This window comes from Odocoileus virginianus, chromosome 25 (assembly GCF_023699985.2).
Source record: "Odocoileus virginianus isolate 20LAN1187 ecotype Illinois chromosome 25, Ovbor_1.2, whole genome shotgun sequence".
Taxonomy (NCBI): Eukaryota; Metazoa; Chordata; class Mammalia; order Artiodactyla; family Cervidae; genus Odocoileus; species Odocoileus virginianus.
In genome coordinates this window covers 11,190,644-11,208,815 of record NC_069698.1, presented here as the reverse complement: position 1 = coordinate 11,208,815, position 18,172 = coordinate 11,190,644, and the positions used below count along the sequence as shown (strand labels likewise).

At 39.6% G+C, this 18,172-nt stretch overlaps 1 protein-coding gene across 2 annotated transcripts in view; it reads left to right on the top strand.

Moving 5' to 3' along the window:
• LOC110147947 (transmembrane protein 45A-like) overlaps positions 1-18,172 on the top strand; it is a 77,782-nt gene that overhangs the window by 19,445 nt on the left and 40,165 nt on the right. Inside the window, exon 1 of one of the 2 annotated variants that reach the window (XM_070455005.1) lies at positions 8,325-8,653. The exons of the other annotated variant lie outside the window; for it this stretch is intronic. The gene's annotated coding sequence lies outside the window, so the exon portion shown is untranslated. Of the gene's footprint in view, positions 1-8,324; positions 8,654-18,172 lie in introns of those variants that run through there. 2 annotated transcript variants of the gene reach the window in all.

Sequence of the window (18,172 nt, the reverse complement as noted above, 5' to 3'; positions counted from 1 at the left end):
TGTCAAATGAATTATACATTTTCATGTTAGGTTGCTTCAGTCATGTCCAACCCTTTGGGACCCCAGGGACTATAGCCCTCCAGAATCCTCTGTCCATGGGATTCTCCAGGCAAGAATACTGGAGTGGGTTGCCATGCCCTCCTCCAGGGGATCTTCCTAACCCAGGGGTCAAACCTGCATGTCTAATGTCTCCTGCATTGTCAGGTTGGTTCTTTGTCACTATTGCCACCTAATAAATTTTCTGTTATATGATAAATGGTACAGATAGTCTAAAGATTATATGGAGTTCCTAATAATCTGATATATCCTGGTGGAATATTGTCCGTCACAATTCTAGTTATTTTCTGAAAGTGTTGAATGTCACAGTAGTAACCAGATGGCTTTGTCAATTGCATTGTAATGAGATTTAAACTGTGCCTTTTTAAAGTTACTTGCACACAGTTATGGTTTCACTCTAATACCTTTGCAAAAATGTCTCCTCTTCAAGATTTATGAAAAGGACTTTTGGATAAATACAAGTTTCTGACTTTCAGACCATAATGATGAACTGAGTAAGAAATCAAAGAATTGGAAGAACCAGAGGGATCGGGCGGAGAGGGAGGTTGGGAGGGGGGATCGGGATGGGGAACACATGTAAATCCATGGCTGATTCATGTCAATGTATGACAAGACCTACTACAGTATTGTGAAGTGATTGGCCTCCAACTAATAAAAAAAAAAAAAGAAAAGAAATCAAAGAATTCTAATGAGAAAGCTGATGACTTCATAAAGCTGTTAACAAAAAGGATTAGTTGCATAGGAAGAGAAAGCTGATGACTTCATAAAGCTGTTAACAAAAAGGGTTAGTTACATAGAACTGAGTGAACTGGTAAATATGGTTGTAATTTTTATGGTTTTTATCTAAAAAGATGACTGATTTAAATCTGTGTTTTCCAAGTGTAAGGAAATTCTTCTCCTTAAATCATGGCTTATAATAACTTGGTAAATTATATCTTTTGTGAGCAAAATTGAAATATGTATCTTTTTTTCTCTACTTTGTTGATCCTACCAGTAACATATACTTGTCTCAGAGATTAAGCTATGCATGTCTAAGTACACATGGCCAGTACACTGAAACTGTGAAGAGCTCATGAAATCAGTTGGGCCTCCTTTGGTCTCTCAACTATTGCAATTGGATTATAAATGTAATCATTGTTTAAATTTGTTCTTTGTCTTCAAATTGTGCTTTGTCACTGCTGCGCTCTGTCATTGTCAATGTTACTGGCTGCACAACTCATATTCTGTCCAAGTTATAACACTGCTATCTCTTTCAGTAACCAATGTGTAAATCAGGCCTCCAGTGAAACTTCTGTGGCTTAATCTTTTGAGGAAATAATTGTAATAATATGATTCTGGGTATGAGAAGAAACAACAAGGGAAAATGTCTCCTGGATTATATGAACAGCTAGACAGAAACCAGAGAATTTTAATTATTGATGGGGTCTGGTCCAAAATTTACCAACTGGTGTGACATATCAAGCATTTTTGCCTGATCTGGAATGAGCCTCTCAGCACCATGGGACAAAAGTTGATCAGGAAATGTTTCCCAAGTATTGGTCAAATCCATGACCAAGAAGGAAGACCTGAGAAATGGAATCAGTGATTGAAGCCCTTCGACGTGATCCAATGAGCCCCGAGGAAGGCGAATTAGACCGCAGTCACTTCCTGTGGTGCGCCCTGAGGAAACTCTGAGAATACAGGCACACGGTCCCCAGACAGATGAGGGACATACCAAGGAAACAATTTGAATCAGCCCTGACTCTTGCATCTTCCATACATAGAAAAGCGCTAAATTTCTTAACTTCAGATGCTGCCTCTTGGGTTTGAAGTTCGATAGGTCTCAGTCTACAGGTGTAAAGTGGACACTTTTCAGAAAAGAACCAAAAGAAGACAAATCATGACATTTGAAACACTGGCACTGAAGACAGACACTCCCAGAAAGATCCATCTGACAAGCAGAACCATCGTCACCCCCTTTTCCCACAAGATTGTGGGATGGCCATTGACAGTGGGGAATTGTAACTGGGGTGGGGGGTTAATTTTGACTTCATGCTATGACTTTAACCTTACTTTTGCCATTTTTGTTATTAAAATCATACATAATGGCATGCCTCAGAGAATCCTGCCCCCTCGGCCTGATTCTTTACTTAGCTAACAGGGAGACAATCTGACCCTGCCCACCTGTGAAGGACTATTAGAAAAAAAAAACTAACACACCCCCCTGCCTGAGGCGCGTCATTCTCAGAGATACCTGCAAGAATTAAATGTCCTTTTACCTTGTTTCCTCGCCTCTCTCCATCTCTGATCCATAAGAGAACCTGACATCAAGGCCTCCAACAAGATGGAGACTTTGAGTCTGCCATCTTCCCTGTCAGCCAGCTCTCTGAATAAAGTTGTATTCTTTGCCTCAGCAACTCATTTCTTGGATTTGTTGGCCTATCGTGTGGTGAGCAGAGTGAGCTTGGACTCGGTGACACTTAAAATAGTAACATGCAGCCATACAAATGTAACCTAAAGGAAGTTTAGCATCATTTCTTATTCTCATGTAATTTAACATATCAAATAAGCCTAAGTAAATTTAACATTTTTCTTTTGAGAGAACAAATTCTTTAAGGTTTTCCAGAGACTTTCTGGAAAAATCCCACAGTTAGTTCCAAATATAGAAGATTTGGTTTTGGGAAGTTTATTAAAAAAAGTCAAAATGTTTGAAATATTAATAGGACCACAGATCACAGTGAATTAATATTTATCCACTTAACCAAGGTGACAATAAAAATGTTTCAAAGGCAAATGCAGATGATTACCCATGTTGTAACAAAAACCTTGGCTCTCTTAATGTTGACTCAGTTTTTCTTAAGTAATTGAACACTTGGTAAAGATGACATGAGGCATAAGAAATATTTTGATAAGACATAAAGTCTTGGTTTTATGGACTTTTTTCTAAGCGGATTTCTTAAAAGGTAAAGAGAAAAACCCCAAAAAGACTTTGTTCTTTGAACAGAGAAAGAAAATTAAATTTTAGCTTTATATATGTACATTTTAATGTCAAAGCTTATTAAAAAGAAATTTCTGATAAATTCATTCAATTTAAATCAACTTGACTACACAAGATTTTCTATTTCAAACTTTCTAAATATTTTCAGTGGTTCTCCTTTATTTTTTCCTCTCTCTCTTTCTCTCCTTTATTATTCTGAAACAGCCTTTAAATAACCTCTAAACCAGGACAAAATTACTCCCCATTTCCATGAACAAAAAAGTATCTTCATACCTCATGCCTTTTCTTACCAAAAATACATCTTACTTTCCTTATATACTTTGCATACAGAGCTTTCTTATTATTTTAATAGTTTTAATTACATATATTATTAAAAATTTTAATCTCTAGTAACCCTAATTTTCAGTGAAAACTAAGAAGCACAACTTTGTTTTTTTTTTAAGCTTTAGATAGCTGTTGATACTCTTTTTAAAAAATTAATTAATTTATTTATTTTACTTTACAACATTGTATTGGTTTTGCCATACATTGACATGAATCAGCCCTGGGTGTACATGTCTTCCCCATCCTGAACCCCCCTCCCACCTCCCTCCCCATCCCATTCCTCTGGGTCATCCCAGTGCACCAGCCCCGAGCACCCTGTATCATGCATCCAACCTGGACTGGCGAGCTGTTTCACACATGATAATATATATGTTTCAATGCCATTCTCCCATATCATCCCACCCTCGCCCTCTCCCACAGAGTCCAAAAGACTGTTCTATACATCTGTGTCTCTCTTGCTGTCTCGCATACAGGGTTATCATTACCATCTTTCTAAACTCCATATATATGCGTTAGTATACTGTATTGGTGTTTTTCTTTCTATCTTACATCACTCTGTATAATAGGCTCCAGTGTCATCCACCTCATTAGAACTGATTCAAATGAATTCTTTTTAATGGCTAATATTCCATGGTGTATATGTACCACAGCTTCCTCATCCATTCGTCTGCTGATGGGCATCTAGGTTGCTTCCATGTCCTGGCTATTATAAACAGTGCTGCGATGAACACTGGGGTGCACCTGTCTCTTTCAGATCTGGTTTCCTCGGTGTGTATGCCCAGAAGTGGGATTGCTGGGTCATATGGCAGTTCTATTTCCAGTTCTTTAAGGAATCCCCACACTGTTCTCCATAGTGGCTGTACTAGTTTCCATTCCCACCAACAGTGTAAGAGGGTTCCCTTTTCTCCACACCCTCTCCAGCATTTATTGCTTGTAGACTTTTGGATAGCAGCCATTCTGACTGGCGAGAAGCACAACTTTGAACTGTCACATACCAACATTTTATAGTAGATTGGCAAATTATGAATAAAACATTTCATAATTTCTAGATGCATATGCCTTTTATTATACTACAAATTTTTAACATGGCAAGAAAAACATATTATTAATAGACCCAAATATCTTTTGTCCCTCTGTTATAAGAAGTCAAAAGTAAATAAACTTATGTTTAGTAATACTGTTACAGTATTTTATCTTATCTGGAAATGATCTAGATATTCAATGACTATGCATCACTTAATACAGGACAGCTTTAAGGCTTTATTTTACCAAAAAGATTTTTGGAAACTGTTTATAAGTAAAACATAATCAGTGTTGAAAAGTTAATTTATAAGCTTTTTTCCCCACATATTTTTATTTAATTTGCTTGTTCTAAACAATTATGTTTAGATTACTCATTACAATTTCATAATATTAGACAAAAGTAGCCATCATCTTAAATTACTTTTCTTGTTGACAATTGTAACATCTATATATTAGGCAAGCATCAAACATCATAGAGGTAAAGTACCTAAAAATTTAAATACATGGCTTCTCTTTCTTTCCTTTTTTTGCTGTTGTGCTTAACATACATTAAGTAATTTATTTTTATTGTGTATTTTTCTTAGTTTCAATTTATAATTTTATAATTTAAATATCTAATAGAGATAACATATACTTGTTTGACTGTTAAATCCAGGGAGTAAAAAAGTCATATGTATGCATTAAATTTAATGTTGAAAGTTCTGGAGACATGCCAGTTTTATTAATTTGAAGAACTTAAACTAGCTTTTATTTACTGAAGATTATCCCAGTCATGAGAACTTGAAAGACATTTAGGTTAGTTTCTATATTTCTGAAAATTTTCAGAACATTTAATTTATACACATGATTATTAAGCTCTTTCATAAGTTATTTTTGGCAGTACCATCCTAAGGTACAAAAATATCACATACACATAACACAACTCAGTTCAGTTCAGTCGCTCAGTCGTGTCCAACTCTTTGTGACCCCATGAAACGCAGCACGCTAGGCCTCCCTGTCCATCACCAACTCCTGGAGTTTACTCAAACTCATGCCCATCGAGTCGGTGATGCCATCCAGCCATCTCATCCTCTGTTGTCCCCTTCTCCTCCTGCCTCCAATCCCTCCCAGCATCAGGGTCTTTTCCAATGAGTCAACTCTTCGCATCAGGAGGCCAAAGTATTGGAGTTTCAGCTTCAGCATCAGTCCTTAAAATGAACACCCAGGACTGATCTCCTTTAGGATGGACTGGTTGGATCTGTTTGCAGTCCAAGGGACTCTCACGAGTCTTCTCCAACACCACAGTTCAAAAGCATCAATTCTTCTGCACTTAGCTTTCTTCACAGTCCAACTCTGACATCTGTACATGACCACTGGAAAAACCATAGCCTTGACCAGATGAACTTTTGTTGGCAAAGTAATGTCTCTGCTTTTTAATATGCTGTCTGGGTTGGTCATAACTTTCCTTCTAAGGAGTAAGTGTCTTTTAATTTCATGGCTGCAGTCACCATCTGCAGTGATTTTGGAGCCCAAAAAAATAAAGTCTGACACTGCTTCCACTGTTTCCCCATCTATTTCCCATGAAGTGATGGGACCAGATGCCATGATCTTAGTTTTCTGAATGTTGAGCTTTAAGCAAACTTTTTCACTCTCCTCTTTCACTTTCATCAAGAGGCTTTTTTAGTTCCTCTTCACTTTCTGCCATAAGGGTGGTGTCATCTGCATATCTGAGTTTATTGATATTTCTCCCGGCAATCTTGATTCCAGCTTGCACTTCTTCCAGCCCAGCACTTCTCATGATGGACTCTGCATATAAGTTAAATAAGCAGGGTGACAATATACAGCCTTGATGTATACCTTTTCCTATTTGGAACCAGCATGTTGTCCCGTGTCCAGTTCTAACTGTTGCTTCCTGACCTGTATACAGGTTTCTCAAGAGGTGTGTGAGATGGTCTGGTATTTCCATTTCTTTCAGAATTTTCCACAATTTTTTGTGATCCACACAGTCAAAGACTTTGGCATAGTCAATAAAGTAGAAATAAATGTTTTTCTGGAACTCTCTTGCTTTTTTGAATATCCAGTGGATATTGGCAATTTGATCTCTGGTTCCTCTGTCTTTTCTAAAGCCAGCTTGAACATCTGGAAGTTCACGGTTTACATATTGCTGAAGCTTGGCTTGGAGAATTTTGAGCATTACTTTGGTAGAGTGTGAGATGAGTGCAATTGTGCAGTAGTTTGAGCATTCTTTGGGATTGCAATGAAAACTGACCTTTTCCAGTCCTGTGGCCACTGCTGAGTTTTCCAAATTTGCTGGCATATTGAGTGCAGCACTTTCACAGCATCATCTTTCAGGATTTGAAATAGCTCAACTGGAATAGACATACATAAATATACAGACAGGTGCAAATAAAGATCTTACTTACGTGTGTGCTAAGTCACTTCAGTCTTGTCTGATTCTTTGCAGTCCTATGGGTTATAGCCTGCCACACTCCCCTATCCATGGAATTCTCCAGGCAAGAATACTGGAGTGGATTGCCATGCCCTTCTGCAGCTTCATTAAAAAATTTTAGCCATTTATGGCTAAAAAGTTATGGGATATAAAACTCACTAGCTTATACCAGAATGTTGAATTCAATTTGCATTTCTGGCAGTTGGAACAAGTTAAGGTTGTTTGCTTAGACAGCTAAAACTTTTTACAAATATTTGTAGAGAAAACTGTTAAGATTTTAAAATTTACTTTTCACAGCTAATCTCATAGAGGCTGTGGACTAGATTTTGAACAAGGGCATTTTCATAGCTGTTTTTGTTTTTGTTTTTTAAAGTCTCTCTCTTTTTTCCCCCTCCAATCTCAGGTGGTTGTAGGCAGTTGTTTTAATTAACTTCTCTGATGTTTATATTTTGGAGGTGTGGTAAAATTTACATCAGCAGAAACCAGGTCACCAGAAAGATTTTAAAGAAATTCAGGGGCACATTTACTTATGAGAAATGTAAAGCAACTGCTATTTAAGAACTTTTAAGGATAGTCCATGATTGTGTGTGTGTGTGTGTGTGTGTGTGTGTGTGATGGGGGCCCAAAAAATGGAAAGATCTAGAGGTGAGGAGGTCTGGTTACAGAGTGCATGCGTGCGTGCTCTGTCGCTTCAGGTGTATCTGACTCTTTGTGACCCCGTGGACTGTGGCCCACCAGGCTCCTCTGTCCATGGGATTCTCCAGGCCAGAATACTGGAGTGGGTTGCGTGCCCTCCTCTAGGGGAATCTTCCCGAGAGACTAGGGATTGAACCCGAGTCTCTTATGTGTCCTGCATTGACAGGTGGGTTCTTTACTACTAGCGCTTCCAAATCCACAGAGTCACAATGAAAAGAAGTAGTTTTTACAAATATTTCATTGGAAGAACACTTATAGAGGAGGGGATAAGGGAAATTTTTGCCTTTCTTTCTTGCCCAGGAACTGCAGAGAGACTGAGAGAGCAGACTTGGGTAAGAATTCTTACCTCTTGCTGGCTTTTTGTCCCAGGATCCAATCTGCAGGTTTCAGAGAGTGTGCGACACTCCACCTGGTTCCATGTGGAATGTCAGGAAGTAGGGTAGACAAAACTTTTTTTACTCATCTTAGATTTTCAGCCCGGACTCTGTAACAGAACGATCCACAAGCAAGAGGAAAACAGTTTATTAACTCATGCAGTGCGTGGCATGTGGGAGAAACCTCAGTTAAAAGTAATTTAAAGCAGTGGCTTATAACTACAATTTCTAGATCATCTTCAACAAAGAACAATAGCTGTGGAGAGAAATGACAGGACAAAGAAAGGAAGTTTAGGTTTCTGAGGGCAGCAAACTGGGAAGAAAAATATACAGCAGGGAATTTAGTGGCTAATGTTTGTTTACAGATTCCTCTGGGGCTATCTCTGGGCTGGTAAGACTGTCTCTAGTGGAAGGAGAATGTGTGTTCTGCCTTTAGGTAGGAAAGGGGAGGGAGAGAGAGCTTTCCCTGCATTCTTAATAGCCTTCAGCAAAAAATAACTTTTATGTCAAAGAGGCATACTTTGGGGTGACATATCCTGCTTTCCTTTACATGATAAAAGGGCTTTTGAAGGTTTGAGTTAAGGATCTGGGGTAAGGAGACTATACTCTGGGTTATACTGGTCAGGCCAATGTAAACATAAGGATCCTTACGAGAGGAAGGCAGAATCATCAGAGTCGAAAAGGACACGTAGCGAGAGAAGACTGGGGAGCAGCGTCAGAGAGAGAGGCTGCGATTCGGGTGCGGCTCATTTCCGACTTCTGAGCTCCAGAGCTGTAAGATATTGAATCTTTTGTTGTAACTTACGGTGATTTGTTAGGGCAGCAACAGGAAACTGAAATGGGGGTATTTGGTGTTGTATTGATAGAAAGAACGTTGTCCACTAGTACTCAGGAGATTAGGCTTCTTTTTCTGCCCTGCTACGAACATTCAGACAAGTGGCAAACGCCTCTAAGCTTAGCTGTCTCTTCTGTGTAATGGAATCAATAAGACCATATACGTATTGCGGGTAGTACTGGGCCGATGGCTTCATCCACTGCATGGATGTTTCCCCTGCCTTGGCCTCGCTCCTTCGACTCAGCACAGCCCAGCTAGCACTTCCAAGCAGAACCAGTGTCCCCATCTTCCCTCATGATGCCCTGAGCTAGTTTATCAATAGCTGAAATTGTCTTGTTTCTTTTTTTATTTGCCATAGTCACTCACCCAAATTAGGAGCCATTATTTCCTAGATGGGGGTCTATGAAAAAATTAATTAGAATAAATATGAGACCTAAATTTGCTAACTCCAAGAGACTAAGAGACCAAAGAATTATTCTGCAACCTTTTCCTCCTCTATGCCAACAAAAATTGTACAGTGTTCAGATATCACCACACTGGTTTCAGTATACGTTTTTTCATAAGCTGAATTTGAACATGACTTCCCCTACCTTTCACCACATCCACTATTTGAGGCTGGACAGGCTTTCCTAATGGCTCAGATGGTCAAGAATCTTCCTGCAATGAGAGAGACCTGGGTTTGATCCCCGGGTTGGCAAAACCAATACAATGTTGTAAAGTAAAATAAATAAATTAATTAATTTTTTAAAAAGAGTATCAACAGCTATCTAAAGCTTAAAAAAAAAACAAAGTTGTGCTTCTTAGTTTTCACTGAAAATTAGGGTTACTAGAGATTAAAATTTTTAATAATATATGTAATTAAAACTATTAAAATAATAAGAAAGCTCTGTATGCAAAGTATATAAGGAAAGTAAGATGTATTTTTGGTAAGAAAAGGCATGAGGTATGAAGATACTTTTTTGTTCATGGAAATGGGGAGTAATTTTGTCCTGGTTTAGAGGTTATTTAAAGGCTGTTTCAGAATAATAAAGGAGAGAAAGAGAGAGAGGAAAAAATAAAGGAGAACCACTGAAAATATTTAGAAAGTTTGAAATAGAAAATCTTGTGTAGTCAAGTTGGTTTAAATTGAATGAATTTATCAGAAATTTCTTTTTAATAGGGTTTAATATAAAAATGTGCATATATAAAAAAAACTAAAATTTAATTTTCTTTCTCTGTTCAAAGAACAAAGTCTTTTTGGGGTTTTTCTCTTTACCTTTTAAGAAATTCGCTTAGAAAAAAGTCCATAAAGCCAAGACTTTATGTCTTATCAAAATATTTCTTATGCCTCATGTTATCTTTACCAAGTGTTCAATTACTTAAGAAAAACTGAGTCAATATTAGGAGAGCCAAGGTTTTTGTTACAACATGGGTAATTATCTGCATTTGCCTTTGAAACATTTTTATTGTCACCTTGGTTAAGTGGGTAAATATTAATTCACTGTGATCTGTGGTCCTATTAATATTTCAAACATTTTGACTTTTTTTAATAAACTTCCCAAAACCAAATCTTTTATATTTGGAACTGTGGGATTTTTCCAGAAAGCCCCTGGAAAACCTTAAAGAATTTGTTCTCTCAAAAGAAAAATGTTAAATTACTTAGGCTTATTTGATATGTTAAATTACATGAGAATAAGAAATGATGCTAAACTTCCTTTAGGTTACATCTGTATGGCTGCATGTTACTATTTTAAGTGTTACAGAGTCCAAGCTCACTCTGATCACCACACGATAGGCCAACAAATCCAAGAAATGAGTTGTTGAGGCAAAGAATACAACTTTATTCAGAGAGCTGGCTGGCAGGGAAGATGGCAGACTCAAAGTCTCCATCTTGTTGGAGGCCTTGATGTCAGGTTCTTGTATGGATCAGAGATGGAGAGAGGCGAGGAAACAAAGTGAAAGGACATTTAATTCTTGCAGGTATCTCTGAGAATGACACGCCTCAGGCAGGCGGATGTGTTAGCTTTTTTTTTCTAACAGTCCTTCACAGGTGGGCAGGGTCAGATTGTCTCCCTGTTAGCTAAGTAAAGGGTCAGGCTGAGAGGGCAGGATTCTCTGAGGCATGCCATTATGCATGATTTTAATAACAAAAAGGGCAAAAGTAAGGTTAAAGTCATAGCAGGAAGTCAAAATTAACCCCTCCCAGTTACAATTCCCCACTGTCAATGGCCATCCCACAATCTTGTGGGAAAAGAGGGTGACGACGGTTCTGCTTGTCAGATGGATCTCTCTGGGAGTGTCTGTCTTCAGTGCCAGTGTTTCAAATGTCATGATTTGTCTTCTTTTGGTTCTTTTCTGAAAAGTGTCCACTTTATACCTGTAGACTGAGAAATATCGAACTTCAAACCCAAGAGGCAGCATCTGAAGTTAAGAAATTTAGCGCTTTTCTATGTATGGAAGATGCAAGAGTCAGGGCTGATTCAAATTGTTTCCTTGGTATGTCCCTCATCTGTCTGGGGACCGTGCGCCTGTATTCTCAGAGTTTCCTCAGGGCTCACCACAGGAAGTGACTGCGGTCTAATTCGCCTTCCTCGGGGCTCATTGGATCACGTCGAAGGGCTTGCAGTCACTGATTCCATTTCTCAGGTCTTCCTTCTTGGTCATGGATTTGACCAATATTTGGGAAACATTTCCTGATCAACTTTTGTCCCATGGTGCTGAGAGGCTCATCCCAGATCAAGCAAAAATGCTTGATAGGCCACACCAGTTGGTAAATTTTGGACCAGACTCCATCAATAATTAAAATTCTCTGGTTTCCGTCTAGCTGTTCATATAATCCAGGAGACATTTTCCCTTGTTGTTTCTTCTCATACCCAGAATCATATTATTACAATTATTTCCTCAAAAGATTAAGCCACAGAAGTTTCACTGGAGGCCTGATTTACACATCGATTACTGAAAGAGATAGCAGTCTTATAACTTGGACAGAATATGAGTTGTGCAGCCAGTAACATTGACAATGACAGAGCACAGCAGTGACAAAGCACAATTTGAAGACAAAGAACAAATTTAAACAATGATTACATTTATAATCCAATTGCGATAGTTGAGAGACCAAAGGAGGCATAACTGATTTCATGAGCTCTTCACAGTTTCAGGGTCCATGTGTACTTAGACATGCATAGCTTAATCTCTGAGACAAGTATATGTTACTGGTAGGATCAACAAAGTAGAGAGAAAAATATACATATTTCAATTTTGCTCACAAAAGATATAATTTACCAAGTTATTATAAGCCATGATTTAAGGAGAAGAATTTCCTTACACTTGGAAAACACAGATTTAAATCAGTCATCTTTTTAGATAAAAACCATAAAAATTACAACCATATTTACCAGTTCACTCAGTCCTATGTAACTAACCCTTTTTGTTAACAGCTTTATGAAGTCATCAGCTTTCTCTTCCTATGCAAGTAATCCTTTTTGTTAACAGCTTTATGAAGTCATCGGCTTTCTCATTAGAATTCTTTGCTTTCTTACTCAGTTCATCATTATGGTCTGAAAGTCAGAAACCTGTATTTATCCAAAAGTCCTTTTTATAAATCTTGAAGAGGAGACATTTTTGCAAAGGTATTAGGGTGAAACCATAACTGTGTGCAAGTAACTTTAAAAAGGCACAGTTTAAATCTCATTACAATGCAATTGACAAAGCCATCTGGTTACTACTGTGACATTCAACACTTTCAGAAAATAACTAGAATTATGATGGACAATAGTCCACCAGGATATATCAGATTGTTAGGAACTCCATATAATCTCTAGACTATCTGTACCATTTATCATATAACAGAAAATTTATTAGGTGGCAATAGTGACAAAGAACCAACCTGACAATGCAGGAGACATTAGACATGCAGGTTTGACCCCTGGGTTAGGAAGATCCCCTGGAGGAGGGCATGGCAACCCACTCCAGTATTCTTGCCTGGAGAATCCCGTGGACAGAGGACCCTGGCAGGCAATAGTCCCTGGGGTCCCAAAGAGTTGGACATGACTGAAGCAACCTAACATGAAAATGTATAATTCATTTGACATCTCCCTTACAGTTAGGGCTTCCCTGATACCTCAGCTAGTAAAAAATCCGCCTGCAATGCAGGAGCCCCCGGTTCAATTCCAGGGAGATCCCCTGAAGAAGGGATAAGCTACCCACTCCAGTATTCTTGGGCTTCCATGGTGACTCCGATGGTAAAGAATCCGCCTGCAATGTGGGAGACCTGGGTTCAATCCTTGTGTTGGGAAGAGCCCCTGGCGGAGGTCATGGCAACCCACTCCAGCATCCTTACCTGGAGAATCCCCATGAGCAGAGGAGCCTGGTGGGCTACCGTCTATGGGGTCACAAAGAGTCAGACAGGACTGAGCACAGCATGGCTTGGCCCTTACAGATGAATACACCAAGTGAACCTAGTTAATATCTCCTTTTCTGGACCTCAGGGGCCCTTTGAAGCACACCCAAGTTAGCTTGAGGTCAAAGAAATTTTATAATTTGATTTGCGAAGTTTCATCAAAGGAACACCAAGAAACTTTTAAAATACATAGGACCGTGAGGGTGAAAGTGAAAGGGTTAGTCACAGAATCGTGTCGGACTCTTTGTCATTTCATGTACTACAGACTGCCAGGCTCCTCTGTCCATGGAATTCCGCCCACTAGAGTGGATAGCCACGCCCTTCTCCAAGGGATCTTCCCTATCTAGGAATCGAACCCGGGTCTCCCACAGTGCAGACAGATTCTTTACCGCCTGAGCAACAACGGAAGCCCATGGGTCACTGTGAAGCCGAGCCAAAGTGACAATAAAAGATTTCAAAGGCAAATACAGGTTACTACAGAAGTAAATAAACTTAAAATCTGTTACCAAAGGCAGTTTAGCATCTTCAGAAAACTTTTAACAGGGAGCAAAGCCCAATTTATGTTTTGTCTCAGTTTACTTTGAATTAAACTTGTTTTAAACATAGTCAATCCTGACTGATCATGTACAAAAAACCCTTCTGGGGGTTCCATTTTCCATAAACCTTTCCTCCCTTCAGTTATTTTAGCACAGTTTTAACTTTTAAGTTGTAGATTACCTGGAGAGATCCTAAAACATGTATTTCTAAAGGTCTACTCAAAATCTCTCTTCTCATTTGCACTTTCTTTTCTCAAAAGTTTCTTCACATTAAGTTACTTTCCTTCCTGACAAATTTGCAACAGATACAATAAATCTTATTTAGCTGATACTGGCTGGAAGAGGCACAAGCTGGAATCAAGATTGCCGAGAGAAATATTAATAACCTCAGATGTGTAGATAACACCACCCTTATGGCAGAAAGTGAAGAAGAACTAAAGAGCCTCTTGATCAAAGTGAAAGAGGAGAGTGAAAAAGTTTGCTTAAAGCTCAACATTCAGAAAACTAAGATCATGGCATCTTGTCCCATCACCTCATGGGAAATAGATGGGGAGACAGTGGAAACAGTGTCAGACTTTATTTTTTTGGGCTCCAAAATCACTGCAGATGGTGACTGCAGCCATGAAATTAAAAGACACTTACTCCTTGGAAGGAAAGTTATGACCAAACTAGACAGCATATTAAAAAGCAGAGACACTACTTTGCCAACAAAGGTCCGTCTGGTCAAGGCTATTGGTTTTCCCAGTGGTCATGTATGGATGTGAGAGTTGGACTGTGAAGAAAGCTGAGCACCAAAAAATTGATGCTTTTGAACTGTGGTGTTGGAGAAGACTCTTGAGAGTCCCTTGGTCTGCAAGCAGATCCAACCAGTCCATCCTAAAGGAGATCAGTCCTGGGTGTTCATTGGAAGGACTGATGCTGAAGCTGAAACTCCAATACTTTGGCCACCTCATGCGAAGAGTTGACTGATTGGAAAAGACCCTGATGCTGGGAGGGATTGGGGGCAGGAGGAGAAGGGGACGCCAGAGGATTAGATGGCTGGATGGCATCACTGACACGATGGGCATGAGTTTGAGTAAACTCCGGGAGTTGGTGATGGACAGGGAGGCCTGGTGTGCTGCGATTCATGGGGTCACAAAGAGTCGGACATGACTGAGCAACTGAACTGAACTGAAATGAAAACCTGATTCTGGGAAGGTGTGAAGGCAGGAGGAGAAGGCGATGACAGGGAATGAGATGGTTGAATACATCATTGACTCCATGGGCATGAGTTTGAGCAAACTCAGGGAGATGGTGAAGGACAGGGAAGCCTGGTGTGCTGCGGTCCATGGGGTCTCAAAGAGTCAGACATGACTGAGCAAGTGGACAACAAAACCTAGGCACAATGAAAGTATTATACTTAATATTTTATTTAATGATGATATGACATGCCTGTTAGATCAACTAACTTAAATTTAATGTGCATGCATGCAAAGTTGTTTAGTCATGTCTGACTCTGTATGACCCCTTGGACTGGAGCCTGCCAGGCTCCTCTGTTCTTGAGATTCTCTAGGCAAGAATACTGGAGTGGGTTGCCATTTCCTTCTCCAGGGGATCTTCCTGACCCAGGGATCGAACCTACATCTCTTACATCTCCTCCATTGGCAGTCGGGTTCTTTACCACTAGCACCACCCGGGAAGCCTAGTATTGAATATTTCCCATTCATGTGAACATGAAATTTACTTTGCTTAATTTCTATTTAGAATTGTTTGTCTTGTAAGTGTTAACTTTTGTTTAAGCCAATTAAATAAAACTCTTTTACAGATCAACCACCGCAATGTTATCCAAAGACAAAGACATGTACAGACACGCAAACAGTGAGTTCTCAGGTCTTATTTTAAGACTTGAATCCTGAGTCAGGTACAGCAGTATAAAACCTATGTTTAAAAAAGAGGTTGGATTAAAATTGGGTTTTTCACAGGTGGAAAAAATCAAGTCCACTCAACTAGACAGCTAAATATTTGCAGGGAAAAAAGCATTTAGGATTTCTATTTGTCTTCAGTTCGGTCACTCAGTGGTGTCTGACTCTTTGCAACCCATGGACTGCAGCATGCCAGGCTTCCCTGTCCATCACCAACTCCCAGAGCTTGCTCAAACTCATGTCCATTGAGTCATTGATGCCATCCAACTATCTCGTCCTCTCTCATCCCCTTCTCCTGCCTTCAATCTTTTCCAGAATCAGGGTCTTTTCCAGTGAGTCAGTTCTGTGCATTCAGGTGACCAAAGTATTGGAGCTTCAGCAACAGTGGCCACCTCAGTGAAACCAAAGGACGGACACACCCATTCACCCCTCTTGGACAGCTTCACCCCCTCCTACTAAAGTCTAGGGGAGAAGGCCTTCTGCTAAGAAACCAGCCTCACAAGAAGTACTTCTCATTTTCCCTTGAGCAGTTAGTACCAGAGGTCTGTGTTAGCAAACCACACTAGCAGGAAATCACCAAAAAAAAAAAAAAAAAAAAAATCAAATAGCAAAAAGATGCCCCAAAACCAAATGGCAAGAATGCCCCAAAGGTGACTCCAAGTCCCACTAAGCCTTGGACAGTTCTCTAAAATGTTGTAGTTTTCCTTCACTGGGAGAGCTCCCAAACTGGAGCTGAAGCTCTCACTGCCAAAGTTACCTGGGACTCCTGTAGGGAAAATTATAATTGGATGTCTCAAGTCCAAGGGAGACCCCAGGCCTGTATTATCAGAGTGTTCCTCTCCTTGGCAAAGCACTGCTACCTGCGAGATTGTATACTTGCCAGTCACTCAGGTGCCTTCTGATCTTAGCATACCTAATATGCTCCCCAAAGAGCTATCCTTTGAGATAGATGAAACATTTCCCATTTTTATAAGTTTGGTAACATGAAAACACAAAAGACATAGGCAAATCTCAACAAAAATGGCACAAGCAGATTGCATCATTGCACAGATGAACCAGCTCCCAACTCAGGTAAATAAATTTACCCTACCAAAAAAAAAAAAAAAAAAAGAACTAATTCCAACCAGGTTGCTCACCACATGAGACTAGCTCCCCAATGAACTGGTTCCCACTCAGGTAGAATCCAACAAAACCTACCCCCCTCCAACAGGGTGCCCCAACCAAATTGGCTTATCCTGTAAAGAAAAAGCCCAGACTGAGGGGTAAATATGTTCCCGATGTGCACACCAGAGCAACTTAGCCTACAAAATTGGGTTCATCAACTTGCAACACAAAAGGATACACAAAACCACAAATAAACAAACCGGCTGAACTGGCTATCAAAATGGGTAGACTTATCCTACGAACAAGGGGCTTCCCTGGTAACTCAGTGGCAAAGAATCCGCTTGCGATGCAGGAAACATGAGAGAAGTGGGTTCCATCCCTGGGTCAGGATGATCCCCTGGAGGAGGGAATGTCAACCCACTCCAGTATTCTTGCCTGGAGAATCCCCATGGACAGAGGATTCTGGAGGGCTATAGTCCCTGGGGTTGCAAATAGTTGGACACAACTGAGCGACTAACACTATAACACTATAATCTGACAGGTTATGATGTCTCATAGATCATCTTTTTCAAAATGAGATGTTCTAGATAGACTTTTATATGATGATATCTAGGGCAAAAGTTTTTGCAGTGATGACATGAAAGGATAAGTACTTGGACCTCATTTCGTGTATGGAATATTTAACACTTAGCCCTCCTTTGTCTTCAGTAGTAATATCAAACTTAAACTTCAAAAGTTTTTGTATGAAAGGTCGTGGGAATTTTGCAAGTCATTTTTTTCAAAGAATGTTTTGTTCTAGTAGTTGCAATAACATGTATTTTATCTTCCTGAGAAGGTGTACATCATATTGTTTGGACTTTTACAGTAGTCAACAGCTAAATTTGTTACATTTCTCTTTTTCTCAAGTGAAAAGAAAAAGAAAAAAAAACTTTTTATGTTAAAAGTTTGGACCAAGGATCTTCTAAACCAGTACTTCTTATTGGGAAGGGATTACGATTTAGCCCTTCAGGGAACATTTATCAATATCTGTAGATATCTGTCACTGTTGGGAGTAAAGTGCTGTCAGAATCTGGTAGGTAGAGGCCAGGGATATTGCTGAACATTCTGGAAAGCACAGGAGAACCTTACACAATAAACAAATAATTGTGCATGAAATGTCAATAGTGCCACGAAAATTTTACCCTAGACCAGACAAGTGTTTTTAGTTTTTAATGTGCATATGAGTCACGTGGCAATCTGGCTAAAATGAGGATTCTAGTTTGATCTCATGTCCCCAGAGGATAGAACTGGGGTACAGAGTGCTCTCTATAGATAGGCATCTGGATACCTTTATGGATGGAGCTCTTGACAACAACTCCTTCGTTAGAATATATGGTGCAAGTGAGTGTTCAACACTGTTGATTCAGATGTGGTCACTGCATTTTGACTGCACATTGGTTAGTGAGTCTGGGCCATGGGGTGCCTGTGCCTTTGCTCTGAACCAGAGTGACCTAACTTTCTCTCCTGGGCAGGGAGGGGGTAGTAGAATACTGAGTTTGC